The sequence below is a fragment of the Panthera pardus genome, unplaced genomic scaffold (assembly GCF_024362965.1).
Source record: "Panthera pardus isolate Hobbes unplaced genomic scaffold, ASM2436296v1 HiC_scaffold_22, whole genome shotgun sequence".
NCBI classification, from domain to species: Eukaryota; Metazoa; Chordata; class Mammalia; order Carnivora; family Felidae; genus Panthera; species Panthera pardus.
In genome coordinates, this window is record NW_026526788.1 from 76295955 (window position 1) to 76313522 (window position 17568).

General features: G+C 49.8%; 1 long non-coding RNA gene across 1 annotated transcript in view; it reads left to right on the forward strand.

Annotated features, from left to right (window-relative positions):
* The first annotated feature begins 6846 nt into the window (after nucleotides 1-6846).
* LOC109272989 (uncharacterized) overlaps nucleotides 6847-17568 on the forward strand; it is a 61251-nt gene continuing 50529 nt past the window's right edge. Inside the window, exon 1 of the long non-coding RNA XR_002082690.2 lies at nucleotides 6847-7021. This is a non-coding gene — a long non-coding RNA (uncharacterized LOC109272989). The remainder of the gene's footprint in view (nucleotides 7022-17568) is intronic.

Here is a 17568-nt window from a genome sequence, read left to right on the forward strand (position 1 = left end):
GCTCTAGCTGGGTTTGGACCTAGACCCAGAGCCAGCTGGAACCCAGCCCCCCCAGAACTTGCTACCCAAGGCGTGGTCCAGGAGTCAGCAGTATCAGCATCCCCAGAGAGCTTATTAGAAACGCAGAACCTCGGGCCTGCCCCACACCCACCGCATCGGATTTCTCTGGCTCACCGGAGCCATGTGACTTCCCGAGGGGTTTCTGGGCCAACAGTGGCCACTGCCTGGGGGCAATGTGACCTCGAGGACGGACCCTCCCACTCCCAAGCTCAGGCCACGCAGGGCAGGGCAGGGGCCAAACCCCGCATTCTCTCCAGGTGCTAAGCGAGGCTGCAGCTTAGGTTTTCCAATACTCCAGGCAGGAGGCCAGCCGGAAAAAGGGGGCTCGGTCACTCCCAGGCACACGGCGTCAGGCGCCCAGTCAAAACACATGACACCCTGGGAATGCAGGTGAGCTCATGCCGCCATAGAGCGGCAGGACTTCGTGCTGCAACAAGTTATGTGCGTTTCACCGGGGAGGCGGCCTGTACAGGTGGAGTCATGCGCCCGTACCTGTCAGCGCTCACATTATCCACGATTATCTGGATTTTCTTTCCATTTGGCCCCAGAGGAGGAGCCGCCACACAACGAGTTTAGCAGAGTGAAGTCACTGACTTCGCACTGGATAGAACAGTATCCGCGGATGCAAAGAATAAGCAGTCGAGCGTGTGTGTGCACGGGGGCTTGCGCGTGTGTGCAAGGGGGCGGGGCTGCCGACACAGGACGCACCTTGTTGCAGAGGAACGCTGCTTTTCTGCAGGTCACAGCACGAGAGAAGCTTCTCACCACTTTTAGGGCCTTGGGCACTTGAAAATAAGAAAAAGGAAAAGTTTTGAATTAAAATTTATGGTTGAGCCTGCCCGTCTGGGAGGAGCAGGCTGCGGAAGCTGGGAGAAATTGGAGCCCAGCGTCCCTGTGAATGAGAGAGACGACTCTCCCGCAGACCGTGAGGTAGCCCCTCTTGGCCAGCCGCTCCCAGCTCTAGCTGCGGATTGGACGCTCCTGGGGGAGTGTTTCAAAAATGCTGATGGCCGGGCCACACCACAGACCAAGCTCTGAGTTACAGCTTCGCCAGGTGATTTTCATGTGGCAACAGGGTTGAGAACCACTGGCTGAGGCCAAGGTCCCCAGAGCGGGAGGAGAGGGGACAGGCTCCTTGTTTCTGACCCGTGACCTTCCCCTCTGCCAGGGGTGATGGCACATGCCTGGTGGGTACAGGAGGGGAGATTTTGAACACCTAGGTCTTTGAGAGTTTTATCCACCCACAGAGGGACCCAAATAGGTCGGGTGGGTGGGTCTGACAGATTCCCCTGCAGGGATGTGATATCAAGTCGGTCACCGTCCACACCCCTCCCGACCTCTGAGCACTTCCGATTTCCATCTAGAGAGCATTTTCCAAAGGACTCGGACATCCTTGATCTTTTAACCCGTGTATTAGTTTTCTATTCATGATGCGGCAAATCACCACAAATGTCGTGGCCTGACCCAACACCAACCCATCTTACAGTTCTGTGGGTGAGAAGTCCAACACGGCCGTCTCGGGCTAAACTCAAGGTGTTGCAGGGTGGTGCTCCTTCTGGAAGCTCCAGGGGAGAACGCTTGGAGGCCTCAGTTCTTCCTTCCACCCGCCACACCCCTGAAAAGGAGAGGGCTGTTTTGTTATGAATGGAGCCCTCACCCAGGGCTCAGAAAATTCTACCTTCCCGTCACTTCCCAGGAGAACGTAGGTCCCTCCCTCCGTCTTCATCCGTAGGTCCGAAGATGCCCAATTCAATCGTTAGGCTATCCTAGCAAAACGAAAACAAGCAATTACTCTCTTTCCTGCTTTTGCTCGTGTATTTTTGGATTTTAAGATCAAATAATAGCGTGCCAAGCCAAATCTTTGGATGTGTGTTGGAATGGTCTGAGCCCCGTTGGCTGCTACTACGGGCCAACTGGAGCCAACGGACAGGAAGAAGCCCACACATGGAGGGGTTCCGGCTCTTCCGGAGGCCGTCACCACCATCGCTGGTGTTGGGGGGAGGTTTTCTGGCTGGTCTCTGTTTACCTCTGAGGCGGTGGGTAGGGGTAGGATCGCCATCATCTGAAGAGAGTTTGAAATACAGGAACAAGACTTGCTTCTTTCCTCAGCACCTTGGAAGTTTATTTACAAAGCCCTCCAGTTCCTGGGTCAAAGGCACTCACCGCAAGACCTAAGGTGTCCTCAAAACGATCCAGGCCCCAGTCAACATTTATAACCCGGGGCTTTGGCACAAGTGGCTTCGCGAGTCTGCTTGAGCTCCACTTAACTTCTGGACGTTGATCATCCGCGGGAGACCTTTTGCCCGCTGGCCCCTCTCTCTTTATTATACTGCGCAATGGGGAATACACTTGACTTTCAAAGGCTCAACTTGTGCCATTCAAAGGAAAAATGCCCACCTCATTTTTAAGCCCTATCTTGTTCCTCGTCAGTCTGAATAAACATTACTCAACAGCCCAAGTTACTTAAGCATCAATCATTTCCACTTCAAGGAGAAGGTAAAGGGAACAAAGAGGTGACAGCACAAAAAAGATTGAAATTTAACCACCACTGGGTGCTTTCCAAGCTTGTTCAGATTAGTTCTTCAAAAAGAAGGCCCAGAGAACGGGCTACCTCAAGTTCACTGAAATTCTCTTTCAAGGTTTACGCGTGGGTTCACATCCCGGAAGCCCCAGGCAGGTGGCAAACTCGACCAGGGTGTATTTGTGCTCTCTCTCCTCCGGAGAAATTGCCACACGCCTTTGACATCCCTTTGCCCTTTGCCATGCCCTCCCTTGGATGCATCTCTGACGTTTCTTCCACTGCCTCTCCCTCCAACACGTGACCCAGTCCTTGAGCTTCTGTGTCTCTTTCTCCTTCCCCTCTACCCATCCACTCGCTCAGACGTCGCTGACTAATGCCCACGTTTAGCTCTGGGACGCAGAAGTCCGACCTGTGCTCTGCCCTTGACCGGTGGCATGATTTTTTTTTTTAAACAGCTTTCTTGAGATATAATATGCATATCATGCAATTAATTTGCCCGTATACTTTGTACCTACAATTCATTGGATTTCAGTATATTCACAGAGTTGTGCAATCACCATAACAATCAATCTGAGAACATTTTTCTTACCCCAAGTAAAAAAAAAAACAAACCTGTGCCCATTAGCAGTCATTCTCCATTTCCTGACCCTTAACCCCCGACCCCTAAGCAGCCGCTAATCTGCCTTCTGTCTCTATGGATTTGTCTGTGCTAGGTATTTCCTATCGGAGGGCCATTCGTGTCTGGGTTCTTTCACTTAGCCTAACGTTTTCAAGGTTTATCTGTGCTGTAGTGTGTCAGGACCTCATTCTTTTTCATGGCCGAGTAATATTCCATCATGTGGACATACTATCTTTTATTTATCCATTTATTTGTTGATGGGCATTTGGGTGGTTTCCATTTTTTTGGCTGTTATGAATAAGGGTGCCGAAGACATTTGTGCACCACATTTTCGCACGGACGCGTGCTTACGTATCTCTTGGCTACGCACGTGGGAGTAGACTCACTGGGTCGTGTGGTAACTCTCCACATACACCATTCGGAGAAACTGCCAGATTGTGGCAGCCCCCCGTTCACATTCCCAGCAATCGTGCAGTTTCTCTACATCTCTCCCAGTACACGTTTTGTCCATCTTTTTTTTTTTAATTGTTATTAAAACCATCCTACTCGGTGTGAAGAGTCCTCTCAATGGTTTCGATTTGCCTGTCTCTAAAGGACAATGACACTGAGCATCTTCTCAGGCACTTGTTGGCCATTTGTGCGTCTTCCTTGCAGTAGCTGCGTGATCTGGAAAGGTAGGTAATCCCGAGGTTTGGTTTCCTTGCCGGCAAAACAGACACAGTCACGAGGTGACTAAATGAGGTCACGGAGATGGGGTCCATGACATACATATTAACCTAGCTAGGCTGAACCGTGCTTCCCAGAATTCCCTTCCCTGTACAGCCCTAGGTTCAGACTGACCGCAGGAGACCTCTGTGGGCAATCTGGAGGGCATAAGCGGTGCGTGGCCATTTTATCCTCTTCAAGGTCGGTTCGGGGCACTTTGTTGGCCTGGGACAGCTTCTTCAGTGCCCCCTGGATCTCCTCCTTCGCTGTCTCCGTGTCCTGGCCTAGGTGCCTGTGACTTCTGTGGCTCAGGGCACAGTTCCTGTGGTAGGTGACTCATGCTGTCAAAGTTGCATGGGGGACAGGTTTGGGGACCCCTGCTGTCCCGCACTTCACGTCAGCTTTCCTTCCTCACTGCCGGCCTGGTGTTCTAATCAGCGTCAGACTCAACACTAGAGGCAACGGCCTTCCAGCGAATTTTCCACCAGCTTCCAGGATTGTGTAAGGCCCGTTTCCGATAATGAACCCCCGATTCTCTATCCCTCAGAGGACATCTATTTTCTGAGCGAATCCTGTGAGCTACAATCACCAAGAGCACTTATGGTGCCCCTACCCCCGCTAGGAAGCAGGGGCCAGGACTCATGAAATGGGGTCTTCCCAGAGAGACTGAATGTGTCACCTGTAGTGTTTCCAGCACTGGTTACCTCAGGTCCTCCCCAGAGGGGAACACCACCTGTCTTTCCTGTGTTGGTTTGTTATTACTGCTATAAGAACTTACTACAAACTAAACGGCTTAAATCAACACAAACTTATTATCTTACAGTTCTAGAGGTCAGAAGTCCAGAGTGGGTCTCATCGGGTTAAAATTATGGCGTCCTCAGGGCCACGTTCTTCCTAGAGGCTCTCGGGGAGAATCTGTTTCCTTGCCTTTTTTGGCTTCTAGAGGCCACCCACATTCTATGTTTCATGGTGTTCTTCTCCATCTAAAAAGCAGTAGCGTCTTCAAACTCTCACAATGACCTTCTTGCCTCCCCCTTATAAGGACTTTTGTGATTATATTATGCCAACCTGTATAATCCAGGATAATCTGCCCATCTCAAGATCCTTGACCACATCTGCAATGTATTCATAGGTTCTGAGGATTAGGACCAGCAGATATTTGGGGGCTATTATCCTGCTGACCACACCCCCAGATTTATACCCCTCACTTCCTCTAAGCTGTTCAGTGCCCCGGGGAGACTGACCCGTAGGGATCGCATCTAGTCACTCCCTTGTCCTCTCGCTTCTGGTGGGATCAATGAATGGAGGCATCAGCAAAGATCAGAAAACAGAGATCCCCCAGTTTTTCCCCGTGGTGGGCTGGCACCTGCTAGTCAGTCCCTTCCCCCCTCCACGCAGCTGCAAACTCCACTCAGCCCGTTCCTCTCTCTCTCTTCTGCCCCCAGGCTTAGGAATGGTGACAGCGCCCCTGCCTGCCTCGCCCCAAAGTCCTGCACCATTTCTTGTTGGTGTCCTTTAACTCTGCACACACCTCTTGAAAAAGTTCCTGTCAGTCATAAATACAACTGCTAAAATTATAAAACTCTTAGAACCTAACATAAGGGTAAGTCTTCATGACCTTGGATGTATCAATAGATTCTTAGATATGATCCCCCCCCCCAAAAAAAAGCACAATCAACAAAAGAAAAGAATTGATAAGTTGGATTTCATCAAAATTAAAAACTTTGGTCCATATCAAAGAACACTCTCAGGAAAGTGAAAAGACAACTCAGGGAGCCAGAGACAGCGTGTGCAAATCAGATATCTGATAAGAGCCTAAAATCCAGAATATACCAAGAGCTGTTAGGATGCGATAATAAAAAGACAAAGGACCCAATTAATAAATGGGCAAAAGATCTGAGTAGGCGTATCTCCAAAGAAACTACCCAAATGGCCAGCAGGCACGTGAAACGATGCTTCACACCTTTACCGCCTCCTTTGATGTGAATCAAAACACGGTGTGATACCACATCACACACACTAGGATGGAAACAAAAGAAAAATACCAAGTATGGGTGAGGATGGAGAGAGAGTGGAACCCTCATCCCTTGCTGGTGGGGCTGTCAAATGGAAGAGCCACTGTGCAGAACGCTTTAGTGGTTCCTGAAAAAATTAAACACAGATTTGCCATAGGACCCAGCAATTCTATTCCTAGGTCTATGCCGAGAAGAATGAAAAACATGCAAATAAAACTTGTGTGAATGTTCACCGGTAGCATTATCCACAGTAACCAAAAGGTAGAAGCAACTCAAATGTCCCTCCATGGATAAATGGATGGATAAAATGAGGTATATCTATACAAGGGATATTATTCGGCACTAAAAAGGCATGAAGTCTGGATACATGCTGTGGCATAGATGGATCCCTGGAGAAGGACACTAAGTAGAAGAAGCCAGACAGAAGCTTCCATATGTTATTGAATGACTCCACCTAAATAAATGTCCAGAATAGGCAAATCCATAAGACAGAAAACAGATCAGTGGTTTTCAGGGGCTGGGGCAGAGATGAAAATGAGAATGATTGCTTAATGGATACACGATTTCCTTTTGGGGGGATGAAAATGTTCTGGAACTAGATAGTGGTGATGGTTGCACAACTCTGCGAACGTACTAAATACCAATGAATCATAGCTTTAAAATGGTTTAAATGGTAGTTTTATGGTATGTGTGCAAAAATTCCTTTTAAAATTACTTTAAATGCACCATCGATTCCTGCCAGGACTAAGTCCCCAGACCCCGGAGACCCCACCAAGGTGACATCACTTCTATGGCTGGACCTTATACCTCGGCGGGTCCTACCCATTATGGGAGCGACTGCTGTTTACTTCTGGGAGATCCTTCCTGTAAAAGCACGTCTTCTGCTGGAAATGTAAATAAATCCCCTGCAGAGGAGGGTCAGTTCATCTCAGCAGCCTCTGCTGACCAGAGCATGGCATGGAGACCAGAGCAGCTGGTTTGAGCACAGATTGCAGAAACTTCTTAATGTTGGGAACATATTTGAGGCCACCCTGGGCACTTCTGACACGTCCACTGGGGAGATGAGGACAGCCTGTTCTGTATTCTCCTTTGGGGTCAGGGGTGAGTAACCAAATGATCTCACACTCTTCCAGATAATCTGCCCAGAGGAAAGACTGTTTTGCTAGAGACGTGGCCTGGGCAGAAGGTTAGAGGGCCGCCACCGGCCCAGAGGCCAGCTTAATGGAAGCTCTTGTCTTCTACGTCATGTGGGATTCCTTAGCCAGTCAGCCTTCCCTTCTCTCTCTCTCTACCCCTCAAGGACACCAGGCTCTTCCTGCCTGGTTGTTCAGGTGGGGCTCTAGCCTGGCATGGCTCCTTGGGCAACGTCTTCTCAGTCACCTCTCTCTCCTGATTCATATACTCAGAATCTCCAGAAATATGCTCTGTCCTCCAAGGCTCAAGTTAGGCCAATCTTTCTCAGTTCATAACATCACCTCCTGCCCTTCACCCCATCCTGGCCCCCATTTTTCTCCCTCACTGTCATTTCTGACCTTAGTCAACTGTATCTCTATTTCCTTGTGTCCTGGGTAGGAGGCCAACCCCTCTGTTCATTACCCATGGATCCTTTCAACCAGTTCCACTATGGGAGCAGAAAACACCTGCTTTTAGATGCTCTCACAGTCGATAATGCCGGTATATTGCAAAAGAGCTGAGGCACAGAGCCTAGGGAGTGGGCGGCGGGGAGCTGTTCATTGTCGGGGACTGTTTATCACAATGTGACACACAGTTCAAGGTTTCTGCCAGCCGGGCTACTTCCCAGTGTGCTGGAGGGAGGTACACTTCACCTACTACAGAGACCTCCGATTTGTGGGGGGTTAAGATCAAAACAACATCAGAGAGAAACTGGCTGACCCACTGTGAATCCAAACTGATCTCAGCTAAAATAGATAGAGAAGAGGGGGTCGCAGAAAAGGGAGCTTCAGATGTAGTGTCTGATGTTCCATCCCCCCAAAATAGGCAACCTCCTGGGCTCTGATCTTGGCTTTTTCTCTGCATTATCTCTCTTGGAGCTCACCATGTAGACGTTTCTACGCTAAATTTCTACCTGATGCCTGCAAATCCTCTATTCGGGTGCATAACACGTTCCAAATGTAGCATATCCCTGATTGAATTCACTCATCCATCCATCCATCCATCCATCCATCCATCCACTGTGCTTTGTTCATCTCCATCATTTCCAGACTTCTCTGCATCCTGACCTCCCCATCCTTTCCATTTCCTACCTCCAGCAGACCACACTCCCCAGCTGCCAGCCAATGCCAGCGCCTCTCTGCGTCCTGGCTCCCCCAGCTCCAGTCTACCTTACAGCCGAAGGCCACGGCCTTTCCACGGCCTTTCCGAAGTCCACACCCTTTCCCTGCCATAAGCCTTCATTCAGTTCATTACCATGAGAAGTCCATTTCATTCAGTCTGCATCTGGTATTTCTTAAATATCGATTACACGTTGGGCATCCCCATCGATTACATGTTGGGATTAGAACAGTGAACGGGACTCTGGGGGCTCACGATCCAGGAGGGGAGACAGATATGAAGCTGAGCTACAGGGTGAAGAGTATTAGGGAGGGAGGGAGAGGCTATGCTGGGGCCACAAATAAGGACACTGACCCCAGACTCCACGGGTCAGGATAGACCCCAGTACTTGCAGGACTTAGTCCAGTTTCCTCGGTGAGCATGCAAGGTTGTCCACACCTGGCCTGGGTTCCCTTTCCTAACCTCTAGACTCCTCATGTGTTCCATGAAGCATCCGCAAAGAACTCCTGCCTCTTTCCAAGCAGGCCAAGCTACCTACTTCCAAATACTTTTGTTGTTCATTTTTCTTTCTCCCTGGATTATCCTTCCTCCTCACCTCTATATATCAAGTCCCTACCGAGTCTTCCAGAGCCATAGAAACACCACCTGCTCCCTGAAGCCTTCCCTGGTTTCTGGAGTCACACATATTCTCTCTCTCTCTTTCCCGCCCTTACCAATTTCTTTGTGGTATAGTGGAGTGCTCTGTATACTCCTTTGTGCCATTGAACTCAGGCCAGGACCATATTTTGTTCACTTTTGAGAGCCCCAAAGGACCTACCTACCATCATCCCCCGCGCTAAGGTGAAGGTCAAGACAAATTAAGGAAGCAGCCCAATAGGATTTCTGTCCCAGCTGCACTGAAATACGGACGGGCCACACATGATCGATCTGTACTGTTCTGCGTGCTCTGCTTGCTTGGGTGGAAACCCTCTGCCAAATCATCTGCTCCAGCACTGGTCCGGGAAAAAGTCAGGGGCAACATGCATCCGTGTGTCCGGGGGCCTCTGCCTGCGCTTTGCAGGCCCACAGTAAACCTTTCCTGACCGTGACTAACAGCAGATACTTTTAAGTCTGTCTCTTGACCATCCGCGATCTCCAATGTGCTCACGCTGAGACAGAAAGCTCTAGTAAACATAAGCCCACCTTTCTCTCTCACACATTTGGTGAAGGAGGGCTTGCTTTTATTCTGGGCTCAATGCTCTCTGTCATCCTTTTTAACCGGTCGTTCTCTGCTTCTCGATGCACTGGCAAACCTTCCCTCCTAACCCAGTTGGAATAAAACTAGCCAACTGCCCAGTCCCCGGGACCTTCCTTCCCTCTTGCACGTGGGCCCCTCACTTTGGCTTTGCTTAGGAGAAATTTGAAAAGGCTACTTTCCTCCATGCCCTTTAATTATATTTGCTGATTTTGATCAGCACTTTTATTTTGCATTAAGCATTCTGCCTTGAATTCGGACTTCGTTGGGGGAGGGGAGCGAGCTGGAATGAGGACTGTTGGTGATGGCCATATTTCACCATGCGTCATGGCCATGGGTTAAACATGCAGTTCATCAAGCTGGGCCTGGGGGCGGGGGCGGGGGGGGGGGGAGGGGGAGAAGGACATGAAATACGGTAAAGTCACAGTGCAAAATATTTTTCAAGGAGACATCAAAGCCTTTTTCCATGGTGCCTTGCCTTGACCCCATTTCACACTGGCAAAACACAAACTCAAGTTAAAATAAAAATACCAGGCCGGCTCCATTTAGCCAGTTGGGCTGTTGGGCTAAGTGACCGATTTTATTAAAGTCACCGAATGCAAACATTCCAAGATTTATTTTCCTTGCTTATAATTTTTCTGCCTTTCCACCGGTGGGCTGTTTATTTCTAATAATTTGGCGGGGAAAAAAAAAACATGCGCTCATACCATTGGAGGTCTCATATGCCAAGCTGCAAACCAGAGCACATTTTATTATGGAATAAAACCCTTGGAAAACAGGCTCCAGGGGGGCCTGCTGACGGCAAGTTTACAAGCATAGTACAATCGATGCCATTATAATTAGTTCCCCCCAAAAGTCTTATTTTTTAGGGCAGAGTTCTGAATCTTTCTCTTTGCACATGAATACTCCGGACTAGAGCAAAAACATTAAAGCGAGTGAGTCATAGACCAGCTTTGGGCTTTAAAGACTAACGCAGATCCTATAAATCTAACCCACATTCTTTTACTGGGAATGACTGACTTTTATGAAAACCGAGGATTGTAAATCAGAAACCTAAATAGCTTACTTTGCAGCAGATAAACACAGATTTATGTAGTGGCTGAGTCCGAGCTTAACCCTTTCGTGGCGCCACAGCTGACCTGGGGTACACGGGTAGGGGCAGTTGCTTACGCCTCGCACTGGTATTTCCTCCTAAAAGCTGGAGTATGGGGACGGGATGTCTCATCCGTCTGTCTCCAAAAGCTGCAGGTGGGTACCACAAAGGGCATGTCTTTCTGGGGCCAGGTGTGGTTTTGCCTCACCCGTGTCAGCTGGGTGTCCCCAGAGGCACCAGGAGTTGGTCTCTGGTTATCCCAAAGGACGGTCCCCAACTCGATGTGGCCCATGCACCCAGAAGCTAACCTAGAAGTGTATCTGTGTGGGTGCTTGTTTGCCAGACTGTCCCGGCCTGGGCTTCGGATCGCTTCACACGTGACCACATGTGTCTTCACAAGGCACCAACCCTCCCTGAACCTCAACTCTGGCATCCACAAAATGGTGTAGCCACCCGTTGCAAAGATTAAGCAGAATAATGACACAAAGTGCTTCGATGGATGCTGACTCATGCACTCAAGCACTCAATGCCCGTTACCCGGTTTTGTTGCCATTATAACCAGAACCACCGGTTACGTAGGTGGACAAGACTGTAGTGGGCACGGGAGTCACTTGGCAATCTAATTGAAGCCCAGATTCCGATTCAGCGCGCCGGAGATGCCGCATTTCTCAGGAGCACGCGGGTGTGGCCAGTGCCACTAAGGCCTGGACCCCGCTCTGGGTGGTGTAGGGGCAGAATTCGGAATTCACCAGCCGTGCCTACACGTTTCTCATTCAATTCTCATCACAGCGCGTTGCCATGTGGGCAGATCAAGCTTCGTTCCAGCGGTTGAGGTTACCATTACCGCCCACAACAACGTGATCCTTGGCGGAGAGGCAGGTCCCGCCCTGAGCTGGCGCAGCGCACGTGGGGGGGCGCTGGTGGCTGGCCCGGTTCCCGCGTCCGCCCCGCCCCTCCAGGCCGGTCCCCGCAGCCACCGTGCGCGTTGGTTCCCCGCCCCCCCCCCCCCCCCCCCGCGTCCCCCTCCCTTCCCCACGCTTCCGTGTTTAAGCTGGACTCGCCCGACTCAAACTTTAAAGGGAAAGAGGGCCTGCGGATCCGGGGAGGGAGGAAGAGAGCATCTATCATTTTTATGTGGCGTTTCAAAGGAGGAGGCTCCTGGGCGGCCTGGGGACAAAGGCTGGCGGCGGGGTTAATGGAGAACCCCGGATTTAATCATTAACTCTTAATACTAAAGCAGCCCCAGGAGGGCGACCCAAGTGGGGGCGGAGGGTGCCCGGGATGCCCTGGCTCAGCGTTTGGGCGGGGGAGGGGGTGGCTTCCGCGGCTCCCACGGAGTGAATGGGGCGTCCTGCTGACGCCAAGGGTGGGCACCTGGGGCCTATTGAGGTTTCAATCATTTGCGAATCTAAGGCGAGTGGGGGGCACCTAGGTGGCCCTTCCACCGGCCCGCGCAGCCCTGGGAAGGTGGAGGCATTAGCCCACTTTTTAGGCCACACTTGAGATGCGGTGTGTAAGCAACCCAAAACCACAGACGCTGGCCGCTCTGAGAGGCCAGGGGCAGCAGGGAGGCCCCAACCTTGGGGAGCCCCGCCCCGCTATGCCCCGCCCCGCTACGCCCCGCCCCGCCCCGCCCCGCTCTTTCCAGCCTCTCCCCCCACCCCCGCTGGCCCTCAGCACAGGGCTTCAGCTCTGCTTTCTGCTGCCCCCGCACACTCCCATCCTCCCACCCACCCCCTGTCCACCCGCCTCCTGCTGCGCACCCTCAGTGGCCCCTGCTTTGCACCCTGACCCACCGCATTGCAGCCTTTTACCTGGAGCTGGGGGTGGGCTGCCTCCTTCTGTGTTTTCCCCAAGTGCCCGGGAGAAAGCCCCGTCCTTTCTAGTTCTCCTGCAAACCTTCGGAGCAAACCAAAGCAGCAGCCTTTGACTCCTCTTGGGCCCTTCGCGTGCCCTCTTCCTACCACGGGGCGCGGCCCTCGGGCTCAGGGCCCTTACACCCTCATGGCCGATGCCTAGAAGTTAATACGCACCCTCGCTGGTTCACTGTGTTTCCACTTCTTGTAATCTTTTTTTTTCTTTTTCTTTTTAACGTTTAAGTTCAGCACCCTAAGTGGTGTGCAACTGGGCAACTGGGCGAATTATCTATCGCAAACTGAGCAACCTGTGAATCCAGCAGTCAGATAATGCTGAATTCACAAAACAGAATTTTCTGGGCTCCTGGGAGCCCCTCCCCTCCCTTGCCAGTCACTATCTCCCTCCCCAAAGGGCGACCACCCACTCTCCTGACTCTTAACAGCATAGGTTAGATCTGCCTGTTTTTCACATCATTCATACAAATGGAATCCCCCGGGGCCCAGCTTCTTTCCTGAAGCTTTCTGTTTGTGAAATTCATCCGCATTACTGTGTTTATATGTAGGTTGATCATTCTCGTTGCTGACGAGTATTCATCGTATTGATTTTTGCGGTGATAAAATATGTACACGTATAAAATACGGTGAGAGAGTATGCACAGTACATGGGTACTGGTACCGGCTTTCCACTGACCTCTGTTGATACTTTAAAAAAACTTACTAACGGGGCGCCTGGGGGGCTCAGTCGGTTGAGCGTCAGACTTCGGCTCAGGTCACGATCTCGCGGTCCGTGAGTTCGAGCCCCGCGTCGGGCTCTGTGTTGATGGCTCAGAGCCTGGAGCCTGCTTCCCATTCTGTGTCTCCCTCTCTCTCTGCCCTTCCCCCGTTCATGCTCTGTCTCTCTCTGTCTCAAAAATAAGTAAACATTAAAAAAAAAATTACTAAGGGATAAAATAATGGACTTAAAAATGGAAACAACAGCACTTGGTGGAAGGCAGATGTGGCAAAAATAGTGACTGTGGTGCATGAATTCTGAAGAGATGGCATTTCTGACCTACTGATTCAGGGTGAGGGAGTTTCTCGTCGTGCACCCATGTTCAGGTTTGAGCCCATGTTAAACCTTGTCAAAGGAGAGCTTGATAAAACCTGACATGGGGGCGCCTGGGTGGCTCAGCCGGTTGAGCGTCTGACTTCAGCTCAGGTCATGATCTCGTGGTTCGTGGGTTTGAGCCCCGTCAGGCTTTGCACCGGCAGTGTGCAGCCTGCTTCAGCGTCTCTGTCTCCCTCTCTCTCTGCCCCCCACCCTCTCAAACATTAAAAAAAAATTCTATAAAAAAACAAAACCTAACAATGATTTTCAGCTGTCTTGTAGGCCAGGTACCATGTTAATGCCCCGCACTTAGGGCTCCCTCGTATATCTTAGAAGGACACAGGGGCCCCCGGAGTACAGGTGTGTAGGCTCTGGGACCTCTGTCATAGCCCCTCTGCAGCAGAAGGGGGCTGAGCCTGCCCCCAAGGCTCCCAGGACACACAGCTGACCTTTCCCACCTCCCTGTGGGAAAGTTCTGCAGGAGGAGATAAGATCAGTGTGGTTAGGGCCTTTCAGAGGGCCTCCTGCCTGGGGAGCAGGATTGAGGGAAACAGTTCAGATCTGGCTTAAGCCAAGTGCCCCCAGGGCGTCTCTCTCCATCTGGAGTTCCCGTCAATCTGTTCTAGTTTCCCTGCTGATGGGGGACCCTACTGAGAATAGCACTGGGCCAGGACCCCCCAGGGGGTTGGAAGCAAGGCCGCCCCAGGAGAAACCTGAGCCCCTGCCTTGGGCTCAATTAGGTATGAATTTCCACCTTTCTCTCCCAAGAGAGGAAAAGTCACCGTAGACCGACCTGACCCGCAGATCCTAAACGGGAGATGATACTGACTTGTTTACCTTCAGATAATGCTTTAAGAGTCCTGGTGACTCATTAATCTTGGAGACCCGATCACCCAGTGGTTGATGGCTCAACACTTAGGAGACTGAGAAGAAAGGCCCCCGTTCTCTCCCTACAGACCCAAATTGGAATCCCAGCTCTCCTGTCCTTTCTGCTGCGGGACCTTTTGCTAGTCCCTTAACCCCTCCCAACCTTAATTTCCTGGTCTGCAATGTGGATAGTAATACACTCATCACAGGGCGGTGGTGAGAATTACATGCACCAGTGCCAGCCAGGCATTTAGCAGAGAAATCCAGTAAGCCATGTGGGTCTCCATCTGGGGAAAAGGGGATGGGGGAAATGTCTAACTGTGAAGCCTGTGGCTTTTTTTTTTTTTAATTGAGGTACAACTGACATACAACATTACATTAGTTTCAGGGGTTGAACGTAACGATTCGATATATCTATATATTGTGAAACGATCACAATAAATCCAGTTAATATCCGTCACCACACATAAAGAGTTTTTTTCTTGAGATGAAAACGTTCAAGATTTACTCTATTAGCAACTTTCAAATATGCAATGTTGTAATTTTTTTTAATGTTTATTTATTTTGAGAGAGAGAACGGATGGGTGCATGTGAGAATGGGGGAGGGACACAGAGAGATGGAAAGAGAGAATCCCCGCTCCCCGACGTGGGGCTCCGTTTCATGAACCCATGAGACATGACCTGAGCTGAAGTCGAGTTGGATGCTGAACGCACTGAGCCACCTAGGTGCCCCAATACTGTATTATTAACTATAGTCATGCTGTATATCACATCCTCATGATTTACTAGTTTTAAAACTGGCCCCTTTCACCCATTTCACCCATTTAACCCTTTTCACCCATTTCCCCCACCCCCAACCCCCACCTCTGGAAATCACCAATCTATTCCCTTTTTCTATGAGCTTGTATTTTTTTTTTAACTTTGGTTTTTAGATTCCACGTGCAGTGAGATCATTCAGTATATATCTTTACCTTATTTCAGGTAGCATAATGCCCCCAGGTTTCATCCATGTCTTTGCAAATGGCAAAATTTTCACTCTTTTTTATGGTTGAATACTATTTGTGTGTGCGTGTGTGTGCGTGTGTGTGTGTATGTGTGTGTATCACATCTCCTTTATCCATTCACCCATCAATGGACACTTAGATTGTTTCATATATATCTTGGCTATTGTAAATAATGCTGCGATAAACATAGGAGTGCATATATCTTTTTGAATTAGTGTTTTCATTTTCTTTGGGTCAATACCCAGAAGTGGAATTTCTGGATTCTATGGTAGCCCTCTGTTTAATTTTTTGAGGAACCTTCACCCTATTTTCCATAGTTGTACCAATTTACATCCCCACCGACAGTGCACAAGGGCTCCCTTTTCTCCTCATCCTTGCCAGCACTTGTTATTTCTTGTCTTTTTGACATTAGCCATTCTAACAGGTGTGTGGCAATATCCCATTGTGGTTTTGATTTGCATTTCCCTGATGATGAGTGATGCTGAGCATCTTTTCATGTGTCTGTTGGCCATCTGGATGTCTTCTTTGGAAAAGAAACCAGTTGCTTTATTTTTCACCCCAGTTCTGGGCATTTCTTCACTCAGATTCAGTTTTCCCTTTGAACAGACGAGAGGAATGAAAGAGGTATAGCTCCGCCTGTCATGCCAAGGGTGACTCTGCTCGGTTTAGGAGCTCAGGCTCTCCCCACAGCAGGATCCTCTATGGGCTTATTTCTTTCCGATGCAGTGTCTCCCAGAGGAGCTGGGGTGCTTCCAAAGGGCTGCCCTAGTGTCCTCAGCAAAGGCCCCGAAGCAAGAATCTAGCAAAGGCTTGCTGAAGGATAGAGCCTTTGCTACTGAGGAAACCGTACTCTCTACTCACTAAGGGCCTCCCGTTGTACTCTTTGACTTGTGAACAAACATTATGTAACACTTCAAATGTTTTTTTTTTTTTTTAATTACACCTGTGTTGATGCATGTTGATGGCAGCATTATTCCTAAGAACCAAGAAGTGGAAGGCCTCCCAAGTGTCTACTGACAGATGAAAGGACAAACGACCAGGGGTGTAGCCCTCCAAGGGGGTATTATCCAGCCTTCAAAAGGAATGTTCTTTCTTTTTAATGTTGTAATGTTGATGTATTGTTTTTGACGGAGAGACGGAGCGCAAGCAGGGGAGGGGCAGAGAGAGAGGGAGACACAGAATCCGAAGCAGGCTCCAGGCTCCGAGCTGTCAGCACAGAGCCTGATGCGGGACTCGAGCCCATGAACCATGAGATCACGACCTGAGCCCAAATCTCATGCTTAACCGACGGGGCCACCCAGGCGCCTCAGGAATGAAGTTCTGACACATGCACATGACACGCTGTTAAAACTTGAAAGCATTATGCTAAGTCACCAAAAGACAAATACTATATAATTCCATTAGTATGGAATAGTAGTCAAATTCGGTAGACAAAAATAAAATGGCGGTTACCAGGGGCCGGGTAAGGGGAGTCGTTTTTGTTTTAAAACTGGCAGTTCACATCCTGGAAGCCTCCCCCAGCCCGGGGATCGGTCACCCAGGCAAAATTGCTTTACCCTATTCTAATCTGGTTATTTCCCGCCTCCCCCTAATTAACAAGTATGTTATTGAGGAGAGGTTGTGCTAAGCACACATTCTACACGATTTCCCTTGATTTCTCCAAACGATCCTAGGAGGTAAGTATTACTATTATGGAAACCAACATACTTTACTGTTCCTGTGCTAATTAATACTGGGGCAAAACATGTTTTCTGGGGGTTGTGCTAAGAAAAAACTGGACTATGCTAAATTAGCTGCATGTTCCAGAAAATACTTGCTGCTGGCAGCAGGCTACACACTGATTTTCTGATCCAGACCACAGGCTTGCTCATGGATACTGTCTTCAAGTTTATTTATTTTTGAGAGAGAGAGAGAGCGAGCGAGCAAGTGGGGGAAGGGCAGGGAGAGAGAAAGAGAGGCAGAGAATCCCAAGCAGGCCCCGCACTGCCAGCACAGAGCTTGATGCGGGGCTCGAACTCACAAACTGTGAGATCGTGACCTGAGCCGAAGTCGGATGCTTAACTCACTGAACCACCCAGGTGCCTCACGGATACTCACTCCAAGACCCTCACCTCACTGTGCTCCCCAGTCAAGAACTATTATGTCATCAATCCTGCCCAGTCCCAACCAGTCTTTCCAGAACTGCCTTAAAATCACCCTGGACTTCAAACCCTGT